Source organism: Ambystoma mexicanum, chromosome 11 (assembly GCF_040938575.1).
Source record: "Ambystoma mexicanum isolate Mex_15411 chromosome 11, UKY_AmexF1_1, whole genome shotgun sequence".
NCBI classification, from domain to species: domain Eukaryota; kingdom Metazoa; phylum Chordata; class Amphibia; order Caudata; family Ambystomatidae; genus Ambystoma; species Ambystoma mexicanum.
Genome location: NC_090934.1, coordinates 78,431,940 through 78,454,904, shown reverse-complemented (window position 1 = coordinate 78,454,904; position 22,965 = coordinate 78,431,940). Strand labels below are relative to the sequence as shown.

The 22,965-nt window shown below is 45.8% G+C and overlaps 1 protein-coding gene across 5 annotated transcripts in view; it reads left to right on the top strand.

Annotated features, from left to right (window-relative positions):
- Positions 1–22,965, top strand: part of DLGAP3 (DLG associated protein 3) — a 1,860,282-nt gene that overhangs the window by 1,586,431 nt on the left and 250,886 nt on the right. The window lies entirely within an intron of this gene.

Genomic DNA, 22,965 nt, shown 5'->3' with positions numbered 1-22,965 from the left:
CCCAAACCACTCAGCAACCTTAAAACCACCTCCTAAATCTATTAATTGGTATTTGTTAGCCTTGTCAGCAAAGAAGCTAGTGGTATAAACCTTTTTTTTTTTTCAAAACCATTTTGTATGTTAGTGGCAGTGCCTTTGATCACTACCAACTCTCCTGGGAGAGGTGGGTACTTTTAAAAATTAGAGAGGTGCTAGGATCCAAAACGCAACTAAACACACATAAGCCCAGGGAAACCTTTGCAGAGTTGCAATGTATTCTACTCCCTCTTAAAGCATTCAGATTAAACACGTGAATGAAAACCTCATAGAATGTAAACACAGAGAAAAGCATAAAAGGGACCAGAACTGGGTGGGATGCAGCGTGGGGGGAGTATGCTAGAAATGGGAATGGGAGAGAAGAGAAACAAATGAGAGAAATTTAAAGAAAAGTGCAGCAAGAAAGAAAACACAAAAAGGAGGTAAATAAGATCATAAAGTGGAAGGCGTAAATGAGAGAGATGATAGAGAAAAGATAGATCGATATCACTGCAAGCAAGCAGATAAAGGGAGAGAAATTAACAGAAAATGAAACTGGGAGAGAAAGTGGGTGTAAAGAAGGACGGAGAACTAGAGAAAGAGAATGGGAGAGAGCGAATCAAAAGAGAAGGCAGTAGGCTAGGAGGATTAGGGCGAGAGGAAAATCAGAGGAAAGCAGATTGGTGGGAGAAGGAGAGTCGGGAGAGGGACTAGAAAGAGCTGAATGAGAGTGCCAGGAAGAGTGCAAAGAGAAGGAGAGAGAAGCGAGAGAAGAAATATGGGCACGGTCACAGTTGGCAAGGAGACAGAATGTAGTGGAGAGGAAGGGTGTTGAGGGATAAAGAAGGCAAGAAAGAGAGAGAAAGGGGGGGCATACAGAGAGCATTAATTAAGAAGAGTAAGAGTTGTGGGAAAGTAGATAAAGTGAGAGAGCAGTAGAAAGAGGAGCACAGAAAGGCAAACCGTTGTTCGGAATAACCACTAGGGAAGAAGGAAAGTGAGGTAGACCTATGGCACATGAGAGAGAAGATGGAGTGGAAAATATGGCCAAGGGAGAGAGGGAGTAAATGCAATGTGAGAGTGACAGTTGGGAGCACTGAACAGTAGGTGATGTAGACAGGGTGTAGGCAAGGAAAGCTGAGATGCAGGAGAGTGTGAAGGGGAGATAGAGAAACATGGTGAGGAGAGTGCAGGACCTTAAGGATCAGAAAGAGTGGAAGAGTAGGCATATAGTCAAACTAGGAGTAAAGATAGAGGTGATGGAGAGTAGAGAAGTGGGGAGGGCCATGAGCATATGAGAGGGAGAATATCAGGCATACTGGCAGAGTCACAGTAGGGAGAATGGGAACAGTAGGATTAGTGAAGAGATGGGGTAGTTGAGAGGTAGGAGAAAGCATTGCAGAATCTGTATGCACATCATGAAAGTGTTGTGCACAGTGTGCCCCTCTCCCACCACGGCTATATGTGACGCATTTATTTGTTTATAAAGTGTTCTAGAGCACTGACCTGCACCAGAGCACGTTAGACTGAAGTTAGAAAATAATTTTTGATGAGCTACTCAATGAATTCTAGGTAAATCTCAAAATAAAGTATACAACAAATATTGGTTAGAAGATAAGTGCTACTTAATGATGTCCACAGTTGAGAGGTCCACGTCCAAAGGAACTTGCAACATTTTGACGTATTTGTCATCTCCATGCTCTGGTGAAACTTGCTTTGCTTGACAGTGGATTTTCCTCATTGTGATACACGCCCTTGTCTTAAAAAAGATGAGACTATGGAAATGCTTTCTTGATGTGCCTGCCCAAAGAAAACAATACAGCATTCAGAAGCATATGCCTAATGGCAGACATGTGTCGACCTGATCACACCACCCCTACCATATCTCGTAAAACTAGATACTCATAGGCACATGCTGTATGTTCAAGACAGCCGGTCTCACCCTCACCTACGAAGCCTTCCTCCGTAACACACCCAAGACTCTCATGCACAAAATCACTTTTCTGGAGGATCGCTTGATCATGCAAAGGAGAAACTTTAAGAGATGACAACTACTAAGACAATCCTTCTGTGGACGACCCCAGAGAATTTGCAGCTTCCTTCCCTGTGAACTACTCTGTTTTTGGCTCCAATCCCTACATGAGTTGAAAATGCTCCCCTTTCAGAAACACCTGACTGGAGTGATGAAAGTCTCTGTAATCCCACTACCATCACCCACACTTTTGCCACTCACAAGTCATGCAGGGCTAGGTGCACATCGGTGTTAGCCCAGTCAGTAATGCCCTACCATTCGCCACCAACTCACAATCAGTCTACGGGGTTAGGTTGCTCAGTGGTCTCATCCAGAGCTATGCAGGAGTACGAGACTGACTCTTGCTCAAGCATACAGGGGTAGATACATGCATGTGTCTTCCCAGTATGACATACTCTGCTAGCCCTATCCGACCCATCCTTTCCCCTAAGAAACATACTGCATGGGCATGACCTCTGCATCACAGCTCGCCTCCCCTTGCCCCCTTCAACTTATATTTTTGGTGGTATCTTGGACAGCTGCATTGCGTGAAGAGGTTGACCTTTGAGAAGGCCTCAGAAAAAGCGGTCCTAGCCTACTGTCAATGCTAAAATAGTGCAAGTCTATTCTGTTGTGTGACATCACAATGCTCTCACCCTACTTTGCCCATATCACAGAGAAGCTAAAGTTGCAAAGACATTTCCTCCCAAGACTCATCGGACCTGGTGTTGTTGATAAAAGCAGCCACGACAATGTCTTGGCCCGCCCCCTACTCCCAAGAGACATTATAGATTACTATATGGTCATTCGTAATGTAAAGGTTGCAAATATATTTAGTTGTAAACTGCCGAATTTTACCCAAGCAGGTCCACTTCTCAAACCGTGCATTCTCCCAGAAAGCTGCCTGGCCTGCATTGCCTGCCCCAATTCAAAATACAAGATTCAAACTTTTGGTATTTGGAAAGCCATACATCCAGCCCTACAGATAAGGGGTATACTGCCACTTTTGTCAAATACTCCCAAAAATAAAACTAGGGTGTAAAAATACTCCCAACAAAAAATATAAAAGACATGTAGATCTTGCGGCCCCTGCTTTCACCCTCACAGCTCCATGAATATTTTTAGAACCAGTAGTACACGTAGTACCGATTATTTTAACTGCTTGATTGGAAGAAGTAAGCATTTATCTTTTAATATGCATGAATAACTAGGTGCAAAGAAATAATTATTACAAAAACATTTCTGTGTTTCAGTTAAAACATATTTTTACTCGCTTATAAAATACTCTCAATGGGAAGTGGACTTACATTTTTACTCCCTAAAAAATCATTTTACTCCCAACTTTAAAAAATAACGAGTAAAATACTCCCACTTCCAAATCTTATCTGGAGCACTGCACACAACCCTTTCTCTATGCATGGCTGTATTGCATGCTGCCGCCACTAGCTGTGGAGGGCAATCCCATCACACCGCTCACTGTACGTGCCTTTCCTAGGGGCCGGACTTGTATATCCATAAAATAGTAAGACCCAATCAGATTCACTGAGTTGACAAATATGAAATAATATCGGCTCATAATATATGCATTTATTTCATATGTGACCATTGTAGAAATACAAAAGGCGTATACTGGATTTCACAATTCAGTCGATGGATAATGTCAGCTCTGGTCCTCCCTTCACACCTGCTACGAAGCGGCAGGGCTGTTCTTACAAGGATTTTTCCTTGACTTGGCATGAGCCGAGAGACAACTAGAGGGTGTACCTCATGTGATCCTTATACATACCAAGCTATGGTGTCTCATAATGCTCATTAGCAACAAACTAATGCTGAAGCTGCAAGCACTGTGTTACAGGAAGGACGTCCTTGTGCCAGTGTGTAAAATAGATGCTGGATCTTGTTGCTGAGAACATTTTAGTGAGACATTCACCGTTATGCTTGAAGTCCAATAGAACTATGAATACAACTAGAAAGCCATGAGGTTTAATATTAAATGTAGCATCGCTCACTGGTCTGACACGGACTGTAATTTCAGTGTATTGCAAGTTGAGGTTTGCCCCAACATCACTCTTTGTGCAGCTCAACATGAACAACATGAAAGATGGTGACCTTTTGTATTTCTCTTTATTGCTGGGCTTTACAGTTTCTGGCTACTTTGGATGCACAAGTACAGGAAAATTGCTGCATCTTTTTCGAAGTGTGGTTGACCATGAGCATCCTCATAGTGACCCCAACACAGACCTGCTCTTCCACAAAGAGAAAACAAGACTCGATCCCTCAGCAGCCTCATTGTACCTTTCCATCTAGGACATTGTTTTGTATGGGGATCAAATTCCATGATTCTATGGGTCACCCCTCAGCTCATCTTACACAATTGGCCCCAATTATTCATCAGTGGGTTCATGACTTCTCTGTTGTAACGCTCGTTGGAAGAAAAGACAGTGGCAGCCAGAACGTCCCAAAAATGGCTACCGATCTTTTCCATGTCCAGCGACTGCAGAAACACAACTCCCAGATCAATTTGATCTAGGACATCTAACTCACCTCGAAGCACATCATGGACCATCACAACCTGTTGCCTTACCCACAAACGCATGCATGAAAAAGCACCCAACTACCTCTGCAATTAAGTAAGTATTTATAAACCTGCACGCTCACTCTTCTCTGCCATCCAAAATCCTTGCCAAAACCCTAGAAGTGCTGCAGCTATATATCTGGCAACTGGTGATATACACAGAATCTGCCACTTGATCTCCAGAATGAACCAGAAAAACGTATCTTGTCTGACCCTTGTGCAACCTCACCATCCAGGAAGTTTGGTGAGGTGATACCGTTTTGGTGATCTGCACTATGCTAGACTTCACACTCATTCACACACAATCAACCAATTGATTGCCCCATTGCCAAACTGCTAGCTCTTCTGCTCACTAACCCGTACATCTGCTTGCTAGCTTGCTTGCACCTTTGCTCACTCAAATACTCACTTCACTCAATCTGCCTAACACAAGCATTGGGTGCAATGTGCCCTTTCCTTCATTCCTGTCTGAGTTTGCAGTGGGATTCGCCTCAATATGCGAATTCTGTTCATTTGACCACGTTTGAAGTTAGCTGCAATGCACCCTCGATCTACCCTTACTTTGCTCATTAAACATCTTCGGAAAAGTGTACAACACTGTGAGAATGCACAGCACTTTTCAAGACCTACATAGGACATATTCCAGCAAGCTGAGCAGTTGGCCGCAAGAGGAGAAGACCGGAAGATAGGTGCACTGCCCAATCTGACAAAATGGGATGCAGGGTGAAAAGCGTTAGTGGTTGATGGATTGCCCAATGCAAGCAGCAACAATTTCATTTGGTATATACTTCACACTTTCAGCTCCCACTTTAAACTACTGGTAATGTGTTACACTTGCAGATAAGCCATGGTCATATTGTAGTGTGTGCACCAAGCTACTTACCAAGAAGAAAGAAGCCAAGAGCTATGTGTTCCTTAAGTTTCCCAAGGTGTTCCTGCTATGTAATTGTAAATTGTAATGGGTTATTTATAACGCGCTTAATACCCAGAAGTTTCTAAGCGTAGACACGGGGGTCGAACCTGTGTTGCTCAGCATCGTCTTGCTTCAATCACTTGGCTTCTACCACATAGTTCTACATAACTGATGCAAAGAGACCAAGAGAGCTGCCGCTGGCAGCAACCAGGATCATGTGGGGTACACACCCAAATCCTAATGAGTTCCAAGAAACACATCTAGATTCACACCTTTCTCTGGCGTCAATTGTCTCTCACACCCATTATTCTGGGGGAAAAAGTCACATATGTTGGAGACATGGTAGCATAAAAGCTGCACTGCTTTCTAATACAACTGTGCAATTATTTATCCAAGGTAGAAGAAAAGTACAGCTTTTGTCTAAGGCAAGTTAAAACAAATACTGACAAAACAACACAGAGTTCCAATGCAATGGCCCTAGAATCCCATAACAGAATGTTATTTTCAGATTTTCCAGCTACGCCACAAATATGCTATGAAGCCGGTGCACAAGGTTCTCCATATATATCTTTTTGACCTGATATTAAAAAAGAACTACAACTAGCTGTACCCGATACATCATATGCCGGTCAGGCTTTCTCTCCCTTTCTGTCACCTCTTCTCTTTTATTCTCTCTATCTGTCCCTGTGCTCTCTTCCTCTGTGTGTTCTCTCTCTCTTCCTCCCTCTCCCTTTCTCACTTCCTCTTTATCTCTCTATCCCCGCTCTGTCTCACTCTGTCTGTTTCTATGTTAGATTTGCTTTTTTCAGGTGCACTTTGCTGGAGCTACCCGTGCCATTCATTGTTGACAGCTGTGTCACCAGAGGAAAACACACACAGATTTCTTAGTGGGGGAGGTAGCTGTGGATTTCTGCAAAAGCAGCTATAAAAAATGAAATGATTCAATTCTACTACTATTGCAAACTGCATCCTTTAAACATTTTACAATGGTCATTTCTAATGATCACTTCCAGTATATATTTTAGTCATAAATAATAATGTTACACTTGTCTTACTGAGAAAAGCACATAATCAAAACCTAGAATAACCGTATACATTATTTTCTAATAGAAGCTTAGCAATCCAAGATGGACAACCTGATACGCTTATAATGTACTCTGTCGAAATAGCCCTATGAAAGGGCAAGGAGGAAAAATAGCAGCAGTGAGTAGAAGAATGACCACAGATCTTTATGTTTCACAATTACGTCTGTGGTAAGAGGGCTGTGGTCTTAAAACACTAAGGGCCCAATTCACAGAAGTGTTTTATAATGGTGCAACCCCATAGGAACAGGATCTGCAAATCAGGCCCTAAGTATACAATGCACGCTGGGCTTGATTCTCATATCTTTTTTCAAACCACACACCTTCATATTAAAATGTATGCAACATTGAAACATACATACCGATTCAGACAATCCTAGACGTAGACTGTACGGAGAAAATGGCTGCAACATTCCTTGGAGCATCGGGTCTGTCTGGACTGAGGCAGAATTGTAGCCGCGTCCTACGGTACAGATGGCTGTGCACAGATTTTCTTAAAGAATGATATATCTAGGATATACTGAAAAGTCAGTTCCACCGATATATTTATAGAATTACTTTTTTTAAAGAAAGTGTTAAGAATAATTAAAGACAACAATTGTTCACTGGGGACCCAAGCATAACATTAGTCTACAGGAAAGTATAACATTAATCTACAATGACATTTTAAATGATGTCTAACAGCATAAAACCAAAGAGTTTGCCCGCATTAGGAATTAGTATGGGAAGATGATTGGAGCTAGTATACACATTTAAGACCTGGATTAAAGTACAAAAAGGAAACCAAAGGAGTGTTAATATAGAGGCAGAGGAATGCAAACCCAGTACATAATGCAACTGCCCAGCAGCCATCACTGTGGAAACCAAAAGACATCTGAATAATTTGACGAATTAATGAAAAGCATCAGAGGAACATGGAGTGTAGACGTACGAGAGCAATGTCAAAGTAGGACAATCCAAACTGTACGCCTAGTACATAGTGTGCTCTTTTCTTTAAACATGAGCAGTCTCAGTGCATGCTGGGATGAGAATCACAAATGAGCTGGACCACCATTCAGCACTGCTTATTCACAATATCAAATGTCTAATTTAAGCCAAACTTCTGGGAAGACAAGCTTAGTACTGGATGGACAAGCTTATCCGCTTAGGGGTTTATGGCCCTAACACAACATGTGGCCAAACAAGAGACTTCGGGTTGATTAAAGAAATGGCTAGCTTATGCTCTGTTTGGAATGGACTCCAACTCTCACATACTCTGGACTACAAAAATGACTCTGACATGAGGAGACAGATGCCGCATTCAACTCTGTAAATTAGCCCTTACATGTAGTTTATGTAGGCCTTGCTTTATTCCAAAAGTCTCAGTGATACTCTCAGCTCTCACTTTGGAAAACCACCACCTTTATAAACCTGGACTACAAACTCTCAGGCACCTATCAACCTCAATGCCAAGGGGTTTCATGGTCATTTCATGTTTTTCTAACAGGAACCACTGTGCCCAAAGACTGAGCATGTCAGCATTTGCATTGCTGCTCCTACATAGCTTACCTTACAATCTCATCCCTGCTTTGCTAGGCCATGGTTACATTGGTTTCATTCATCCAGAAGGTTAGGGATCCCTCTTTCATTCGTCCTCCCATCTCACCTATTCCCATTCACCAATTTTGTCTGGGCCCTTGGTCCTAGAATGCCCCTCGCCATCTGATTAACTGTCTTGGGAGCACATCACCTTCCCACCTGATCCTACGATTACGCCTCCAATAACACTCTGACCCAAGGAACAAGTTACTTACCTGTAAGTGGGTCTGGCATGGATTCACATGCTCATGAATATTCCCCATCGTCGGGCTGGAAATCCTTGGTAAGAAAAGAAAAGCAGCATTGATTTAAAAGCTTGATTGCTGCCTTTCACCTGTTATCCAATCACTGAAGGCCGGGTCATACTGCACCCATCCAATGACGGTTGTCTCCCTTAACCCAGCCCCCCGGCAGCCATCTTCAGATTAGAACACATGAGGTGTCAGTATGAACCAGAAGAGCCGCAGCGGGGAAGGAGGGAGGGTTCGCAGGTAAATTCATGCCAGACCCATGCTGGAGAACATCTGTTACAGGTTGTGGAAATCGGTATAATATTGTGACCCCAATCGCATTGTTTAAATGTATGTTGGCCTACGCCAAGCTGTCTAAAAGTACACTGTGAACATAGGTTCCGCGGCAAGGTCTTGACCTCAATGTATTGTGTAAGTCGCCATCTTGGATTTAGCCGCCATTTTAGGTATTCTTGCAGTGTGGAAGTCACCCCGAACCACAAAATGGAGGCCGAATGACATTGCGAGTAAAGACTTCGGCCATGGTGACCTCCGCACACGTGAATAAACAATATGTCCGCAAGCTATTTATTAGGGTCATGAACTAAGACCCTGTCCCCTGTTCAACCTCTTGTAAATCTGTAACTGTATCAGCGGAACTGATCTAAATTGTATGTTCGACCTGGCTACGAACCCTAGCCACAGTCCTAGGAATGATTAATCTACAAGAGGGCTGGTCAATGCGGTACAAATCATATAAAAGACAGAGCATCCAGACATTCGGTCTCTCCCACTTGCGGTACGAACCTTATCGTTGAAGGTTCGTATGTGAGTCAGAGAGCCGAATAGCTATTCGCATGTCAATTGACTTTGATACTTTGGTAAACTTTGAACTTTGAAATAAAGCGCTTTATATGGTCCTTTGTAACCTGTGTTGGTGTGTTTTCCATTTGGGCTTCCCGGCCTCATGTCAATTTTTATGTTTCCACAGTTGGCGCCCGAATAGGGACCCTCAAGATTGATGCCGGATCATTGAAGGTTGACGCAGACTATCGAATCGGGATCGGACGGTGTGATTCTGCGGGCCCGACCGATCGAGACGCGATACCTCGGCAGCGCTGCACGATCCGATCCTTGGGCGATAGTCGTGCGGTCTGACACGGCATCTTGACGAGGGTCCAAATCCGAGGTGGGCAGATTTGCCGAAAACCACTAAACGCAGGTAAACTTCGTTAGTTGAAGTCCTTTGAAAACCGTACGGTCCTCCTTAGGTTTGGTCAGGTGCAGTCGTAAGGCTCTTAATTTAACCCTGACATTTGAATTTGGTCAGGTGCAGTCGTGACCCGGCTCTTAATTTAACCCTGACATTTGAATTTGAAGTATTGTATCTGCAGACACAATTATTGAACCAGGTAACACCAAGTCTTTGAGAAATGCCTGGGAAATTGTCTAGCTGCTTTAGGGCTCTATTCCGCAGCGATCGACAATCCTTTGAATTTAGCCGTCCGGCACCACAGGAGGGGTCGCCGGCGTGTACTATGTACTGTAAGTATGGCATTGGTAGTATTGTATTTAATGATATTTGGCACAGACAGACCAGAAATGCCTCCGAATTTCAGTGGCCAATCAATGGTAGTTTTGAGATCCCCCGTATTGAATACTTAGAGTCGATTCTGCTTAAAAAGAAGGCTAGGCCAGCAGCCTTCGATGTGTTACAAAATTGGAAAAAGGAAGCATTACAGCAGCTTAAGAGTAGGGATAAGCATGCACGACGTCATAAAACGAATGCCGAAAAGGCATTGTTATATGACAAGGAAAAACGATTAGATGAAACCCAGAGAATGGATAGAGCTTTCTCGCTCGGAGTCCAGAAAATTTACCCTTCTAAAGATTTTCATGTTTCTGAGGAGTTTATTGAAAAGATATTAAATGAACGGAGGCCTGATTCTTCAGCGCCGCCTCCATATGCTCCTGGTGCGGGCGCTTTGCCCGTTCCTGCTGTTGTTCCTATTTCTACTCTCACTCCTCCTGCGCAGCCTCCTCCTGCGCAGCCTCCTCCTGCGCAGCCTGCTGTTCCTAGTTCCTTGGCCGTCGCTTCTTTGTCTATTCCGTCTGCTACACTACCTCTTTCCTTTGTACCTCAGTTAGGCCCCCCTATCCTTCCGATTTCGGGGAGTCCCGTATCTACTGAATTAGACCTTGGTGCAAGGTCGAAAATTGTGACCCGTAGTACTGTTCCTGCGGGCAGGAAACAGGAACTATTTGCTTGGGCTAAACATTGCATGGAAAAGGGTGATCAAAACGATGCATTTTCAACATTGTCTAATTTGCACGATTTTCCCGAGAAAAACGTTTTTATTGAAGGGCTGTGGATTCACTTAGGTGTAATGTGGGGTAGATTGCAGACTTCGGATCTCCCACAAGGAGTGAGAGATCTGAACGATCTAGCACTCTCGAGGGATACCGAACAGAAGGTACATGGACATGTCGATAGACTATTCGAATTTAGACAGGATTTTGAAAGATTGCGAAATGAGGATGATGAAGACGATAGAATATATATGCAGAAACGGTTCCTTTCGTGCCGAAGATCAGCACCCGAGGAAGTACGAATTTGTACTAGAGATGCGGTCAGATGGATCTCGGATTCATCGATACCGCCGGATGAGGTATACGATACCTACAGTCAATTTACGGTAGAAATGCAAAGGAAGGTAATTCAAGTGATGGTACAGCACTTGCAGGAAGAATGTATAAGAAAGAAGGTTGGTTGCCCCATAGAATTAGTTGGTATTTGTAAAAGAGCTTTTTCGCCCGACACCTCTACAGCTGCCTTAGCGCTCGATTTGGCCTTATTGCTCAGTAAGCGGTCGGAGGTCCCGGTATCTCAGTTGCCTATGAGAGAGGTCCCTCCGACCCTTGTCCCAAAAGTAGAAATCCCCGCCAACGCGGCGACTGGTACTCCCGCGGTGGATATCCCAGCACACTATGTATCACAGTTTGTTCACGTCCCGTTCTCTCGGCAGGAAGTGAACACGATCAGACAATCGGTACCAGATATTAGGAAGAACCCGACAGGGTTTTATAAGGAAATCGAATCCGTTTTGCAGTCTTCTGTGTTCACCTTAAGTGACATGGATTTATTGTTTCCAGTACTTTTGCCCGTCGATGTATGGAAACAAATACGGACAGTAGATGATGTGCCGGGATTAGGGGATACATGGGTAAATCTAACTAGACTAGATGGGGAACGACCAGCTGGTGAGAAACCACCCCAGGTAATACTCACTTTACCCGATAGAATAGTTGCCAAATTAAAAACTATAATTCCAGAAAAAAGGATTATTTGGGACAAGCTTACTGCCTGTGTCCAAGGGAAAACCGAAGGTACCACCGAGTTCTTTAATAGGTTCGAACAAGTATTCTCCGACTTTAGTGGACAGGATTTGGGTACCGAGTCGGGGAAGAGGTTGTTTGTGGACAAATTCGTGCGTGGATTGTTGCCTGACATCCAGTCACAGATTATGTCCTCGGAGAGCGCTTGGCAGGCAAAATCTCAGTCAGAGGTTTTGCACATGGCTCAGTACTATGAGAATCGGGTTAATAACGAAAAAGAGAAAATCGAAAAAAGAAGGGGTGACCTGAAAACTAAGGTATTATTGCAACAAATTGTTAGAAACCCTAGAGGAGGTGCGACGCAAACCAGAGGTCAGTACATTCCGAGAGGAAATACTCCTCCAAACATTAATCAGTGTGCTTATTGCCGCCAGGAAGGTCACTGGCGAGCACAATGCCCTGCCCTCAGTCAGAGGTCAGGAGGCACATTTGGAGGTATGGGTAGGCGACCACGGGGCCGCCCTGGAGCAGGGGGCCCTGATAGGGGTCAGCTTCTACGAAATCCCCAGCAACCTTTTTCACAGGAAAATCAGACTCCGAGTATGGACTCGAGAAATATATTTGATCACCCTTCTGCCGTCTATCTTTCTGAGGAACTTCCCTTTGATGAAGTTCTGCCTTACTAGGATTGCCCGAAGCAGCGTTTGGAACCACGACCTATTCCTGTTATTCAGAAGGGCCCCTATGTTGAACTGTTGGTAGGGAATAGGAAACACCAATTCTTGATCGACACTGGAGCACAGAAGTGCTCCATTGACCATTCTCGGGTTCCAAACATTCCCCTGTCAGGGCAATCAAATGTTTCTATAGGGTTTTCTGGCATACCAACTGTTTGTCCGGTCTCTGCGCCGGTGTCTGTCTCTTTGGGTCCTTTTACTGACCAGTGCCCTTTTCTTCTTACTTCAAACTGTGGAGAAAATTTGCTGGGGTTGAATTTGTTGAAGAAACTGAATGCAGTGATTCATTGTTCCCCTGATGGAATAAGATTGACAGTTTCACCTCAGCAACCCTTTAACTCCCAATATTTGACCCGACCTCTACCTCCTGAATTTGATATTGTCCCAGAATGCTTGTGGGCAATAGACGACAATGATGTCGGGATTTTACACATTGACCCTGTAAGAATAGTATTAAAACATGGGGTCAAGCTACCGCGCATTCCGCAATATAAAATTTCGATCGAAGGCGAGCGCGCTTTGAAATGCATTGTCTCCGATTTTGTGCATCGTGGAGTGATCGAAGAGATTACAGGTAGTTTATGTAACAGCCCGATCTTACCGGTATATAAGAAAGGCGACAATGCAATTCCGTACCGGTTTATAATAGATCTTCGTGCTATTAACCGGGTAGTGGCCCCACAATTTCCAATCGTGCCTGATGTAACGACGATTTTAACAATGATCCCTGCTACGGCTACGCACTTTAGTGTCGTAGATCTAAAAAACGCCTTCTTTAGTATTCCGATACATGAAGAGAGCAGGTATTTGTTCGCGTTCACCTTAGGGGGACGCTCGTTTACATTCACTAGGGCGCCTCAAGGGTATACTGAAAGTCCTAGTATCTATAGTAGGGCTTTAAAAGAGCAGCTCGACACCCTTGAATTGCCACCTACTTGTACGCTGCTTCAATATGTAGACGATTTGCTTCTGGCTGCAGACTCTGAGGAAGCTTGTAGAGAAGGCACTATATTGTTGCTTGTTCATTTAGCTGTAAATGGTCACAAAGCTTCTCTTAAGAAATTTCAATATTGTTGCCAGGAGGTTGCCTATTTAGGCTACCTCCTGTCAAAGGAGGGGAGAAGATTGACACCTGAACGAATCAAACACATTTCTGGCATGTCTGTCCCAAAAACGCAGAAGGAAGTCAGAGCCCTGATAGGGATGGCGTCCTACTGTAGAATGTGGATCCCAAACTTTGCCCTAGTGGTAAAACCGATGTTGGCTTTGACGAAGAAGGGCATTTCTCTGCCACTGCCATGGGAATCGGAACAACAACGATCATTTGAGCTTCTCAAAGCCGCGCTGTGTTCAGCACCGGTTCTGGGTACACCAAATTACGATAAGGCCTTTGTTTTGTTTGTGCATGAGTGTAATGGATGTGCTTTGTCTGTGTTAACACAGGAACATGGAGGGAAGAATAGGCCGTGCGGCTATTATTCCTCCGCCCTCGATCCTGTTGCATGCGCTTTGCCGCGATGTCTGCGCGCTGTTGCTGCTGCTGCTGCGTCTGTTAAACAGAGTGAGGGGATGGTTCTAGGCCACGATTTGATTTTGATGGTACCTCACTCTGTCGATATTCTATTGAACAAAACTCAAACGCAACACCTTACTTCTGCCCGGTTGACCAGGTATGAATTAGTTCTATTTGCTCCTCATATCCAAATTAAAAGGTGTTGTGTTCTTAATCCGGCTGAACTTTTGCCTCTCCCGCAAACTATTGCTTGCGGTGATGATGGATCACATGACTGCCTATATGCCACCGAACAAGAAACGAAGGGCAGAATAGATCTCTCAGATATTTCTTTGGAAAATGCGGAAGGGGAGCTGTTTTGTGATGGCTCCTGCTTTAAACTTCCGAATGGCACATCCACAGCTGCCTATGCGGTTACGACCTTGAATAAGGTCATAGAGACTAAAAGGATTCCGCATAACTCTGCGCAGGCCGCAGAGATTATAGCATTGACCCGTGCTTGTGAACTCTCCCAAGGGCTTAGAGTTAATATTTATACGGATAGTCAGTACGCCTTTGGGGTGGCTCACAACTTCGGAAAATTGTGGTCGGAAAGAGGGTTTCTGACCTCACATGGGACCAAGATTCAGCATGGTCCCCTAATAGTACAGTTACTTTCGGCACTCTCACTCCCTAAACAGCTAGCGATTATGAAATGTGCAGCTCATCGTAAGGTCATAGACGATGTGGGCAAAGGAAATGCTTTTGCAGATTCGATAGCTAGACAGACAGCCACAGACCTTAGCACAGACATGTATATCACGAGGGAAGTGAGAGATGGTTGTATAATAGATGAAGGCATTGGGTCTGTACGGGATATTCAGACTGATGCCACTGTTGATGAATCTAGGAAGTGGGCTGAAGGCATGGGGAAATTGGATGACGAAGGGTGTTGGGTGGACGCATCTAACGGGAAATGGTTGCTTCCAGATTCCTATGTGATTGCAATGGTTACGATGGCACACGGCCCAACACATGTGTGTGCTCAACAGATTGTGAAAATACTGCAGCAGGTTTGGGTGAATGATAAGATTTTGGAAATAGCAAAAAGATATGTCCAGAATTGTATAATCTGCTTGCAGCATAATGTGGGTAAAGGGACAGTGGCTCCAAGGGGAAGTTTTGGACCTCCCTCTGTTCCCTTCGAAACCATTCACCTTGATTTTATTGAAATGGAGCGTTGTAACAACTTGAAATATGTTCTCATTATTATTTGTGCTTTTAGCAAATGGGTCGAGGCTTTCCCCGTCAAAGATGCCACCGCCATGACGACCGCAAAGATCTTGGTCAAAGAATATTTTCCTCGTTTTGGGCTCCCGAGGATAATCTGGTCGGACAATGGGCCCCACTTCATCGCAGCCGTAATGTTGCAAATATGTGTTGCCTTGGGAATAGAGAAACGTTTTCATTCAGCTAGGCACCCTCAAAGTGCGGGGTTGGTAGAAAGACACAATGGTATTCTAAAGAATAAACTTGCAAAAACATGTGCTGATACTAAATTGAAATGGCCAGATGCCTTACCTATTGTTTTGTTAGCAATGCGCACCACACCCCAGACTAGAACTGGGCTCTCTCCATTTGAAATAGTGATGGGAAGACCCGCCAATATTTGGGGTCTCCCTAAACCTAAAGCCCTGAGGGATGTGGAAAATGTATTATTCGTAGACTACTGTAACCAATTGACTAAAAATCTGTATTTCATTTACCACCAGGTGAATGCTGCCTTACCTGTACGGTTTACGGGCCCAGGACACGATATATTGCCGGGCAGCTGGGTCTTGGTCAAGGCCTACGAAAGGTCTTCCTGTCTCGCGCCTCGCTGGCGTGGACCCTACCAGGTCCTATTGGTCACCCGAACGGCAGTCCGAGTGGCGGGCAAGAAACATTGGATACATGCAACGCATCTGAAGAAGATTCCTCACCCGACGCCACACGCTACAGAAGAAACAGAACCCCTCGCTGATGCTACGATCTCTGATCTCGGAGTAGCAGTCAGCGCTGTGAGTGTATCGGAGAAGTCCTCTGAGCCTGAGGAGCTCGGGGAATCGTCCATCTTGTCTCCACACTCTTTTGATCAATCACTTCCGGAAAATCCTGTTTTGAGTTCTGCGACTTCCGTCGCCACCGACGCGACGCTCCCCTCAGGGAGCGACGATACTTTGCTTTTGGATTCAGCAAACTTGGGTACCATCAGGTACAATCTTCGATCACGGGAAAAGTTGTTGCACGACCGTCGTGCATCGGAAGGGAAAAAGTGATTGAAATACTGATATCTTTTTCTTTTTGTGAACAAAGGGAAAAAAGGAGGGTTCTGTTGGCTAGGGTTGGGAAGGACTAAGAAGTCGCTCGGCCGAAGTGCCGCCAGCAAACGAACATTTGGGGCCGACAATCGGAACAAGCACGATGCCTGCCGCGTTCGCCACTGCTCCTCGTATCGAACTTTCTAACAAAGAGGTGACCAATTCGAACAATGGACAATGCTCCTGGGCCCTGAAAACGTACTGTTGTGTCCTTGTTTTTATAATTGTTAGTTTTGCAACTGCTGCCGTGGGACTATGGTACTTTGAAGACATTTATCCTTTGAAGCCTTTGTTACCGACCGAAATTGTACCAACTGTTTTGACTCCCTCTGTACACCTTCATACTCTGTCCCCTAGGGACTCTCGGCATAGACAGAAATATCATAATAACACTTTGATGATAGTGATGAATGCTACGCATGCAATATTTAATAAGAGCAATTGTTGGGTTTGCACGCACTTGCCACAACATGGGAACAAGGGACTGGGATGGTATATACATCCCTTACCTCTGACAACCTCCTGCTATGCTTCTCTTAGAGCACTTTTCTTTGGCCGATGGAATGATAGCATCTCAGGGAACTTCGATGGCACTAATTTGAACGAATTTGAGAGACGTGAATTGACTCCCCTGGGATGCTCGCTTTTCGCAAATAGGAGTAGACCTAACATCGCTTCTATTAGGCCGTCTGATAAACTTTCTTTTCCTTTTCAAAATCTAATATCTTTCAAGATGGCTCCGATAGGCAATAAGGATGCCATGCCTCCTTCTTATTCTATAAATCACAATCCTGATTCTGTCCCTTTCTGTGTACAGCGAAATGGCACTAGGCCAATGGGAGATTTTGAGCTTTGTGTAAATATTGTAAACTTGACTGGGGAAAATAGGCCTTTGTATGTAGGGGGACCCGTTTATTTTGTTTGTGGTAGTTTAGCTTTTCCCTGGTTGCCTAAAGATTGGCAGGGAACTTGTTACTTAGGGATATTATTACCAGGTGTATTTGTGGTCAGTACCTTAGAGGTATCTAAGGCTCGCCCACGGCGAGATAGCGATGGAGATACCCCCGGACAAGTGTTCGGGGATATAGCCAAATCAGTAGTCCCTTTCTGGGGGCAAATAGCAAATTCGGAAAACATTAGGGGATTAGCGAGGGTATTGGAGAAAACGATCAACCGGACCACAGACATACTCTACAATATGACCTTAGAGCAAAAGGCGATAAGATTGGTAGCGTTACAAAATCGAATGGCATTAGATGTCATTTTAGCTGAACGAGGTGGAGTATGCAAATTAGTGGGGTCCGCTTGCTGTGTTTTCGTACCAGATTCTTCACCAACTATATTCAAAGCAATTCAGAACTTACACACTCTCAGTTCTGAAGTCCATATCCCTGTAGGAGACTGGAGCCTTAGTACTTGGTTTTGGGATTCTCTGCGATCTTGGGGGTGGAAGGTGCTTTCCGTTATTTTAGGTATTTTAGGGACTCTGTTATTCCTTTGTTGTTGTTTTCAATGTCTCCCAAATATATGCGGAATGATGGGGGGATGTTGTGCTCAGGTAATGAGTGCAATAGGGCGTAAAATATACACCCCGAAGACAGCATCTAAAGAGTTCATGTTGCAAGAAGTTCTTGTGAACGACCTTATGGCTATTGATGTTTCGGACAATGATGCGGAACCTATAAATGATAATGCCTTTAAGTATTTTCAAAAGTACTAGAGAAATTGTGTTTTAGCACTTGGCATAGGCCAAAAGGAGGGTCTGTGGAAATCGGTATAATATTGTGACCCCAATCGCATTGTTTAAATGTATGTTGGCCTACGCCAAGCTGTCTAAAAGTACACTGTGAACATAGGTTCCGCGGCAAGGTCTTGACCTCAATGTATTGTGTAAGTCGCCATCTTGGATTTAGCCGCCATTTTAGGTATTCTTGCAGTGTGGAAGTCACCCCGAACCACAAAATGGAGGCCGAATGACATTGCGAGTAAAGACTTCGGCCATGGTGACCTCCGCACACGTGAATAAACAATATGTCCGCAAGCTATTTATTAGGGTCATGAACTAAGACCCTGTCCCCTGTTCAACCTCTTGTAAATCTGTAACTGTATCAGCGGAACTGATCTAAATTGTATGTTCGACCTGGCTACGAACCCTAGCCACAGTCCTAGGAATGATTAATCTACAAGAGGGCTGGTCAATGCGGTACAAATCATATAAAAGACAGAGCATCCAGACATTCGGTCTCTCCCACTTGCGGTACGAACCTTATCGTTGAAGGTTCGTATGTGAGTCAGAGAGCCGAATAGCTATTCGCATGTCAATTGACTTTGATACTTTGGTAAACTTTGAACTTTGAAATAAAGCGCTTTATATGGTCCTTTGTAACCTGTGTTGGTGTGTTTTCCATTTGGGCTTCCCGGCCTCATGTCAATTTTTATGTTTCCACAAGGTAAGTAACTTGTTCCTTCTCCAGCATGGGCTCTGGCATGGATTCACATGCTCATGAATAAGATTATACAGTAATAACATCTACACAACCACAGGAAGTGGCAAGGCTCAACAGAAATGGACACTTACCCCTGGAACTGACTCACCTCAAGTAAACAGGTTGTGCAGCACTACTTTGCCGACTCTGGACTCCTCCCTGGAATCCCTGTCGATACAGGTGAATTTCGTGAAGGTGTGCTCCCACCTCCACGTAGCAGCCCTGCAAATGTCCAGCAGGGGAACCAAAGAGAGAAACGCCATCGTAGTAGCGATGGCTCTGGTGGAGTGAGCTCTCGGCTGGTCTGGAAGGGAGTCTGTCGGCCAGATGATGACAGTGCATGATGCAGCCGGAGATTCACCAGGATAGGGAGGCCTTGGATAGGGCCTTCCACTGATTTACAGGATAAAAGTTCACAAAGTGCAGAGAAGTCTTCCGGAAATCTTTTGAACGGGCCACATAGAACTTCAAGGCACGAGCAACGTCCAGCGTATGCAGTGACCATTCAGCAGCCGAAACCAAACTTGGGAAGAAAACTGGAAGTAAGAAGAGTTGAGTGCGGAGCATCACCCTATTAGGCTGAAACGATAAGTAGGGGGGCCTTGCAGGAAAGAGCCTGAATCTCCCCGATACGCCTGGCAGAAGTGATCGATACTAGGATACTAGGAACGCAGCCTTCCATGAAAGAAACCTTGAGAGGAGCACGATGTAAAGGCTCAAATGGAGGTCCCATGAGCTTTCTGAGCACAACGTTTAGCTCCCACACCGGGGATTTCACTGGAGGGAAAGACCTAAAGAGACCTTTCATGAATTCTTTGACCAGTCTGTGGGACCATAACAATGGCTTTGTAGGTGAACCCAGTGCCATAGGTTTGCGCCTCCAACGACAGAGCAGAAGATCAGGTCCCGCCCTGCTTCCTGATGTAGAACATTGTAGTGGTGTTGTCCATGAAAATCCTCACCACTCAACTCTTCAGCAGCGGCAAGAACAACTTGAGGCCCAGAACACAGCCTGAAATTCCAGCACATTGAAGTGTAGATCCTTCTGCTCCGGCAGCCAAAGGCCTCTGGCGTTGGACTGCCCGGTATGAGCCCCATATAAGTTCAGCAAGGCACCTGTTGTTACTGTTGCCTGAAACTGAGGGGTTCAGAGTGGGGTACCCCACGTAAGGTGAGAGCACACACCCCACCACTGGATGGCGTGTCTGAATTCCAGATTGAGCCTCAACTTGTCTGCCCAATTGCCTGTAGCCTGGTGCCACCTGCAGTCCAGAAACTCCTGGAGTGGCCTCATCTGCAGCCTGCAGAACGGGATCAGGATGACAGCATGCCCAGCAGCAACTTGATTACTAGGACGGTTGCTGATCTGAGGTGGACCGGTGATACACCTTCCCGAGGATGGACAGCACCCGCTCTTTCGAGGGGGAAGCTACAGACACCACTGTGTCGAGATGTGCCCTGAGAAACAGAATGTCCTCCAATGGTGTTATGCAGGATTTTGGATAATTGATAGAGAATCCGAACTCTCTAAGTAGGTGTATGAAAACATTAACTAGGCTCACCAATATGAGATTGTTAGTGTTCTGAAGAATATTTTCGCCATATTGCACTTGTTTAAGCGCAAAGGCTGCCCAACCAGAATGGTTATGTGTGGGGGGAGGGCTTTTTCTTTGTAATTGCTCACAAATGCTAGTTCATCACCAGAACAGTCACAAATATCAGTATGTTCACTAAGCTAAACATTTGACCTGCCGCAGATTCTCTGCGCAATGACTGACTTGCTGAACGTTCCGCTCTGGCAAAGGACTCAGTATCCTGTTGTGGCAAAACATTTACATTTGCAAATACAACCATGGTTTGATAATGGTTACTGATTTGCCCTTCCTGGCATAACTGCAGAGATCTCCGAAGTTCATTGCTGTGGTTCTTTGCTCTATTTCCAGGTAGGCACCAACTTCCACTCCATCGTCCTGCATTAGCAAGGAGCTTCAAAACTGATGCATCGCTGTCCCAGGCTGTCAGTATCTGATGCTGTTGCGACAGGGTTAGTTTCCAAACCTGTAGTGGCCTTTGCCAGGGGACTTCACTGGAGCACTCAAAAAGGCAGCAAGAGATGTCTTTGAACTGGGCACTAGCCACTGGGACCTAGCTAACATCCTGCACCGCTGCACCCACAAAGGTATCAATGGATGCCTTGGAAGCAGCCATAGGAGCATCCCCAGAGTCATTCTTAATTCATGCAATGGATCACAGATAGGTCACAGATAGGTCTGCTGTGGCACTGCAGAATGACTTACCAGTGAGAAGCTTTCCGCTTCCTCTCACACTTTTTATTCTTGTATGGGAACTCAGCCCCTTTCTCTTTCGAACTTTGACCCCATGTAAGGATGGCTGCCCTACAGAAAATGTGCAGTTCTTCATGAAAAGTAATGATTAGTGATATCTATCAATCCCTCGGCTGAAAAACCCCTATTCCCAGATTTGCATGTGTCTATGTAAGGCCAGACAGCTGCATTCAAGAGCTGCTTGTGCTAGCGTCTCTTTATTCATACAATTGAGATAGAGTGGATGTGACAGGTTAAGCTTCCTAGGATGGCCCATTAAACCAATCCCCAAAGGTAAAAACAATTTTATTTACTCAAACATGTTAAAACAAACAGATCAATCAATATTCTATTGATTACAAACATATAGTTTTAGCACATTAGGTACTGTTATTTACATCAAAAGTAATCTATAGGGAGAGATTCCAAGATGGCCACGTTCCGGTGAGATCGCCGTTTCCCGGGCTCCCGACCTGCTAAACTCAGCAACACGGCCTGAAGCAGCTTTAGCCATCCCTGATACCCACAGCTTGCTGAGTTGGCCCCCGGAGCGGGAAGGTACATCCAGCCTCCCGCGGTCGGCTCCCTGGAGCGGGGCAGCGGAGGACGGCAGGTCGGCGCCAGCTTCATCACGACGCTTCATAGCCCTCGCCATATCTCCCCGAGGCGGAGCGCATGAGGAAGGCTCCGGGACTGGCGCAGGACCCTTCAGAAGCCCCGTACTTAGCACCTGGTCGGCGGGGATCAGACTCCCGAGGGCGCTGCACCTGCGGATCCTGGAGGAGTAGAGGTACGGAGGAGGACACAGTGAGCGGGCAGAGGGAGGCGCGGCGCGCTGGCTCGGACTTCCCCGCCCACATGGTGAGGTTGCCCTGAAGAGGTGGGGTCCCCCCTGGCCCGGAAGAGCTGGAGCCGCTAGCCAGGCGGCAGCGGCGGGGAGCGAACTGCACCTTCTCCGTTGATGAGAGCACAGCTCATAGGGAGCACGTGACTCCCGTTTGAACCGGGCCCCTGGGCTGTGGAGGCAATCCAGCCTAAGAAAGGACACCAGGCCCCGAACATGCTTCCATCCTCGCGGAGGGGCCCGGGGGTAACTGGTGAAACTGCGCACCCTCGGAAGGCAGGCCTACGCAGATAAGCAGTGGCAGCAATGGGAGCCCCACCATTATAGCGAGGGTTCAAGCAGCAATCTCTGGGCCTTCATAGGAGTACTCATCACGCCACATTGGGAGAGGTATCACCTTACGGCGGTCCACACAGTAGAACTCAACACCTGGGGCCGGGTGACCTTCGGCAGGGTGGAGGGCATAGTGAGCTCGGGGGCACCTCCGGTGGGTCAGCAAATTGGTCCATGCACCGGAATAAATAGATCCGGTAACTACGAGCGGCCCTGTAGTGGGATAGCACCCGGGCAGGCTGCGAAGTACAGTGTCAACACCTCCTGGCCGCTGGGGGTCCGCTGCAGTGTTAAGTCGGCCCCCTCCCCTCACCTGAAGTCGCGTCGCCAGACAAACTGCTTCCACACAAGTCAGCCACCAGCTCACCCAAGAAACCCTGTCTGAAATGTCGAGAAATAGAGTGAAAGACACGCCAGCTTCCGGGAAAGGCTCCAAAAAGGGATGCAAGGCCCTCTCACGAAGTTCTGGGCAAAAGAAACAGAGGCGTTGGAGGACCAAGAGATGGGAAACTGGTCACACGATAAAGCCGCACCCTCGTCCCAGGAGGAGCAAGACAGGCCAGTGTCCCAGGCAATGCTCTCACAATTCATGGGAGAACTGGTTGACGAGATTACAGTAGCGGGGTAGAAGCAGATGGACAAGCTGCGA